The sequence below is a fragment of the Tenrec ecaudatus genome, chromosome 12 (genome assembly GCF_050624435.1).
Source record: "Tenrec ecaudatus isolate mTenEca1 chromosome 12, mTenEca1.hap1, whole genome shotgun sequence".
NCBI classification, from domain to species: Eukaryota; Metazoa; Chordata; class Mammalia; order Afrosoricida; family Tenrecidae; genus Tenrec; species Tenrec ecaudatus.
In genome coordinates this window covers 68,876,774-68,883,217 of record NC_134541.1, presented here as the reverse complement: position 1 = coordinate 68,883,217, position 6,444 = coordinate 68,876,774, and the positions used below count along the sequence as shown (strand labels likewise).

At 50.1% G+C, this 6,444-nt stretch overlaps 1 pseudogene; it reads right to left on the bottom strand.

The window, feature by feature from the left end:
- Positions 1–4,844: 4,844 nt before the first annotated feature.
- Positions 4,845–6,075, bottom strand: LOC142422561 (nuclear receptor subfamily 2 group F member 6 pseudogene; annotated as a pseudogene).
- Between the last annotated feature and the right edge of the window lie 369 nt (positions 6,076–6,444).

Sequence of the window (6,444 nt, the reverse complement as noted above, 5' to 3'; positions counted from 1 at the left end):
ATAAATGAACCTATACTTTTCTTCAATATCTTGTTTGAGAGATTGTTCTGTAGTTGATGTTGCTGTCAGGGGCCATCAAGTCATTCCTACTCCCAGCTCCCCAGAAGGAAACACACCACCTGGTCCTTCCTGTGCCATCCTCCCACTTGTTCGTAGGGTGGAGTTCGCAGTGACACAGTCACTGTCAATCAATCTCGCAATCTCGTCTACGGCCTTCCTCGGTTTGACAAAGACTCACCATCCTTGCCTCTAAGGAGCATTCTGGCCGTCCTTCTTCCAGGATTGGTCTGTTCGTTCTTCTGGCAGTCCATATACGTTCAATAATCTTCTCCAACACCGCGGTTCAAGTGCGTTGGATTTTCTTTGGTCTTCCATTTTCAATGTGCAATTTTCACATGCAGAGTAGACCATTGGGAAGACCTTGGTTTAGGTCAAGCCCACCTTAGTCCTCAGAGTATAATCCTTGCTTCTCAATGCTTTAAACAGGGGTTGTAGAGATTGACCCAAAACAAAGTGTAGCTTGGTCACTTGACGGCTGCTTCCATGAGTATTGATTATGGATCCAAGCAAGATGAAATCCTTACCAACTTCACATTTTATTCCATTTATCCCCTGCTACATATTGGTCCAGTTATGAAGATTTACGTTTTCCTTTCATTGAGTTGTAACCCATGCTGAAGGCTTCTGCCCTTGAACTTTATCAGCAAATGTTTGAATCCCCCTCACTTTCGCCAAACAAGGTTGTCACCTGCATAGCACAGGGTATTAATAAAGATTCCTCCAGTCCTGATGTGCAGGCTTATTCAGGTAATCTAGCCTCTCTGAGTGCTTGCTCAGCATACAGACTGAGTAAGTAGGGTTAGAGGATGCAGGCCTGACACAAACCTTTGATGATGTTAAAGCACACAGTGTGCCCTTGTTCTCTCTCGTGACTTCCTCTTGAACCAGGCACAGGTTCTGCACGAGCACAGGGAAGTGTTCTGGAATTCCCGTTCTTCACGGTGCTACCCAGTTTGTTCTGATCAAGTTTTTTTTACTGTTGGTCTTTCTCATATAGTCTCTTAGAGTTCTAGTTCAATTCAACAAGTTTCATTTTGGATGTTTTGGTTTGTTTGTTTGTTTGTTTGTTTGTGTAGACTGCTAGTGGTAAACAGCGCTATGCTTCCAGTTCTGACCCCATGATTTCAACACTGGATATGGGCTTCCAGCCCCTGGGCTTAAGTAACATCACCACATAGCATTGTCATTACCTCCTAGGGATGGATGGTAATAGCTTCTTACTACAACTGAATTGTTGGTCATCTCTACTAATTTAAAGTTTTTGCTTACAATTCTTCTGCTTTGCATTGAACTATATTGCCTGTGACTTTCCTGTCTAAAACTCTCATTCAAGGAAATGAAGGAAAACGAACCTACTAAAAATAATAAATAAAATGGACGTAGTAGATTGTTCCTCTAATAATTTTGGTTTATCTCATCAATTTTCATCTTCTTTTGGCTTTTTTCCTTCCAGTGGAGTTTGTTTTACTATCATGTTTCATTTTATTATTGTAAGCTTCTGCTACAACGTTACAATTTCCACAATCTCTTCCGGGATGGCAGTGTGTTCTTTTCTTTCCTGGTAGAAGGAGCCTTGTTTATGTCCTCAAGTTTCAGAACCAGTATTTACCTCTGATTTCAGAGGTATGCAGTTAGCTCTAATCACCAGATATTTCTGGAGTTGTAGCACGAATGGACTTTCTTCTTGTTGACCCACCCACCACTATTGGCAGAGCTGAGAGTAAAATGAAAAATACTACTCTTCAATAAAATTCTAATTTCAGGAACATTTGAGCAGTTAAGTTGTGCTTAACGAATGAAAGAAGAATCGGAGGGTCAACAAAAGAAGGTGCTTTCGCAGTGTTTGTGTGAATAGATCTACACACAGAGTAATAAGGTCAATCCAATTAACTTGCTAGTAAAGATTCCAAATGGGATCTTATACCCAAACATAAGCTCTTTGTGCTTCCCTACTAAACCAAGTTACAAGATCACAGTGCCTTGCTGGTTTCTGATGTTGAATGTGAATGTCATAGGACCATCAACTATCTACTCTTTCATCAGTTGTGGATTCATCAGATACATATAGAGAGAGAGTTACATCACTCAGAAGTGCCAGACGGCGTCAATTGCTGATACACAAAGTTCTGCTCTTATCGGAAAAGACAATGAGAAAGCATCGTGTCTTATGAGGAATGAGGCGGTCCTAATTTTCCTTTTGTGCACCACATTTGAACGTTCTCTTTCTCATCTGTGATCATTAGAATTTCTGTCAGCTGGACCTGTTTGTGTGAAAATAGAGTTAGAGTCCAACTTATCGATCAGGTGTAAGTCCCATGAGCCCTCTTCTGGGTTGTCGTCTCTATTATAAGAGGAATCCTGTGCAGAAGCGTGCTTTGTCTTGCCCATTTCCCTTTGTCCACTTCTGGATTCTACATCTGGTTTGTCAATTTCCTGTTAGGTCATCTACTGATCACACTAACCATCAGTGGAATGTCAACTTGTATTGATTCATCCCACCTCAGATTCATGCAGCGCTGCCTTCCCCACCCGAGACCCTCTTCCTGCATCTTCCTCTTTCATGTCCATCAGTTCCCGTAGCTCTATGAGACAGGAGAAGTCTCCCGCTTATATATGACCGATGAACTTGAACCAAACTGGACTTACCTGCTTCTATAGCTGTTTAGGCAATTGTGGATATAAATCACTATTTGTCCATACATGTATCATACAAGTATCCTTGGTCTTGCTTCTCTAGAGAACCCTGGTGGCATAGCGCTTATGCATTGGCTGCTAAGGTCAAGGTCAACAGTTCAAAACCACGTGTTACACCACAGCAAAAGGAAGAAACATTTTAATGCAATGATGGATTACAGTCTCTGGAACACAGAGGGGAAGCTTACCCTGTTGTAGAGGGTTGTTCCGCATCAGAGTTGACTTGACGGGACCAGGAGAGGTTCTAAAGAAACAGAATGAGAAAAGATGAGTTGTCTAAATTGGTTCTGATGTCTGATGCAAGCCCTAAAGCTACTGTACATACCCCACATCTCTCGGTAAGTTTTGAGAAATCTATCACTACGAACCAAGAAGGTGTTTTCATCCCTGGCCCTGATGGCACAGTGATCATCCTCTGTGCTACAAAACACAAGAGCAGAAAGGTCAAACCAAGGGCAGCTCCCCTAAGAAAAGACCAGGTTTTCTTCTCTCATGAAGAATTACAGTCTCAGAACCCACAGGAGCAGGTCTACTCTGTCCTGGAGGGTCCCCATGCGTCCAAATGACTGAGTTTGGGATGTGTGCCGATAATGGTGCTTAGGCTGTATCTGGAGCAAGACACCGCTGCATGGGCCCAGGAAACACCTCCCACGGTTTATGGCCTCCAGACCTCTACCTAGACTTAACTCATAGCAAGTTCCCAAAGTGAAGCCCAGGTGTTGGGCCAGGAACAGCTATGCTCTACCCCCCAAAAATATTCTAGAATTCCTTAACTTGTGCAGACAGAAACCTGCAGACTATGTGTCAGGATCGTTATAAAGGTTGTGCGATTATTGTGCAAGGAACATAAACTCTGATAAGTCTCAGTTTATTGATATGGCCCACTCAGCACAGATTCTCTGTCCAGTATTGGAGCTTGCGGGGTTGATGTAGTCATTCATTGGTTGGCCATCTACAGTAAGTCAAGCAGACGTATCAGACCTACAGTAGCATTCCCTAGGAGAGGGATCCAAAGGCTCAGGGAAAATGGCATGGGAGAGTGGACTTCTCAGAATAAAGCCATGGACGCAAAATCTGAGAGCCATGAGGGCACGCCTGTGAGCAGAACTGTAAGGAGCACATTTATGGAAGCAGCCCCAGCAGGGGGTCTGCAAAGGGAAAGCAAACAATTAAGCTGAGTGTGGTTTTCTGTTTGTTTGTTTTCCTTCAACAAACCTCTGCAGGCATAAGGCAACGTGACGACATATATGAAACTTTAAAAGAAATAACTGCCAAGCAAGGATCTTAAATCCAGCAAAATATGAAGAAGAAATAAGGGCATTTTCAGTCAAGGAGAATTCCAGAAATCCAAAGAAGCGGAATGAGTTATAAAAAAATACGAAGGCTATTCTATGGATGGAGAATCAAAAGGAAGAGCAAACATAAACCTGAGATCAATGAGCAAGGCAGTCCCCACCAGACAGTAACCAAGGTGAAGCAGTTCTGCAAATATGACACAAGACTGAAAAGAGAGAGCTACAAATATCAATCTGCAATGGAGACAAACACGAAGCAAATAGGGGGAGAAAAGTACATGCAAAGAAACTGTATGGAGAGGAAGGCAAGCAGTACACAAGAGAAACATGACCATCTTACACTAGATAAGAAAATAACTATCAAGGGAATGTCGTAAGAAATAGGAAAGAAACCTCATCAAAATGAAGAAAACCACAAAAGCCAACTCAGTAGTAAAATAACAGCAAACCAAGAAGGACAAGAAAATCCACAAGCACAAGGAATCCAGCACAGAAATTTATGTAAAACCAACTTACATAGACATCCTCTCCAAATGACTTCAGGTGCCTATCCAGGTGCAGAACGCAAGTCAGCACCGCCGAGGCATGTGCTTGCTGTGCCTGAAATAAACCTTCCAGGCTTGTAAGGCTCTGAAGTCCAGTAGCCTCCGAGTCAAATTGTAACCAGGGTCACTAAGGGCTACTGCATATTACATAATGATCTTTCGCCCTAGTCATGGTTCTGGTTAGCCACTTGGGGAGGCTGTCCCTATCCTTGGCCTGGGGACCCCGAGCATCTGTGTCGCTGGAGGTCGGTCACTGGCCGGAGCCCTAAGGCCAGTTGAAAGTACTCCCCGAGAGCAGCATGTCTCGGATCAGCGTCTCAACGGGTGTCTTGCCCACCAGGCGCATGAAGAACAGCTGAGAGATGAGTGAGGCTGGGACGGCGCGCAGGGCAGGCAGACGCAGCAGCAGGCGGCCGAAGCACTGGGGCTGGGCTGGGTACTGGGTCAGCATGTACTCGGTCAGGGCCACCTGCGCCTTCTCCTGCAGCCTCTCCACGTGTGCTGGGTCTGAGAGGCCACAGGCATCAAGAGTAAAGAGCGCGATGGCCTTGAGGCAGCCATACTCCGCCGAGTCCACCTGCAGGCGGCCCAGCTTGTCCACTTGCTCCTGGAAGGCGCGCACCTGGTCCATGAAGGCCACCGCCCGCTCGGCGGCCATGGGAGCGGTGTGCAGCCCGGCTGCGGCCAGCAGAGGCGCAGTGTGCAGGGTCAGGGCGGCCTCCGCCGCGTTCAGCAGGAACAGCTCGCTCCAGCTGAGCCGCAGCAGGGCCACCTGGTCGGCCACGGGCAGCTCGGGGAAGAAGGGCGCGTGGCGCGCCCACTCCACGGTGCTGAAGAGCAGCCGCGCCGCCAGCTCCACACACGTTATCGATGCCCAGCACCGCGCCCGCGCCGCCCGGGCCGAAGGCGCTCGCCGCGCCCGTGCCAAAGTGGCCGGCCACCGCCAGGTAGGGCTTGGCGCGCAGCAGCTGTGCGATCAGCTCCCACACTGGCTGGCCATGGAAGAGGTCTCCGCCCACCGCCTCCGCCAGCGCCAAGCCCGGGGGGGCTGCCGGAGACGCGGCGCCAGGACCTGGCGGCGAGTGGGGGCTGCGGCCCCGCTGCACGGCCTCTTTGCGCATGCCGACCGGAACACTTCTTGAGGCAACAGTACTGACACTGGTTCCGGTGGTGCTGGTCAATGTGGCAGTCACGGTTGGACCTGCAGGTGTAGCTGAGGTTGAGGAGTATGCTCCGCTTGAAGAAGCTCTTGCAGCCCTGGCAGGTGAGGACGCCCTAGTGCTTGCGCTCGCCTTGTCCCCGCACACCACACAGTCCACCTGCAGCCCCTGCCGCTCCTCGTCGCCCTGCTCAGCGTCGCTGGCGGCGCCCGGGGGCGAGGCCGAGTCCTCGGTGGCGCGCGGGTAGCCACCCGCCTTGTCCACGCCATTCGTGTCTCCACCGGCGCCGGGGCCACCCCAGCCTCCGGCCACCATGGCCATAGCCCCCGGGCCGCGGGTCCGGGGCGCCCCCGCTGCGCGTCGCTCTGGGGGTACCTCTCTCGGCGCAGGGGTCGCTAGCCGGCGCGCATCCGGTCCCGACGCACGGGGGCTCCCGCGGAACCCCCCAAAAAAGTTTTGCAGCACCAACTTCTGCGGCCGGTGTGCGCGCCGGCGGAACTGGTCGGGCCGGTTCCAGGCCAACTTTCCCACGCGTGCGCGGGCCCGGGGCCGGGGGAGGCGCACTGGCGTTGAGGCCCGGGGGCCCCGGGGGCAGGAGCCCGGCCGCCCAGGGGCTCCGGCGGGGGCGCGCGGGCCATGGGCCGGCCCGAGCCGCGGCGGGGGCCACAGCCAACTTCGCGGCCCGCCCCG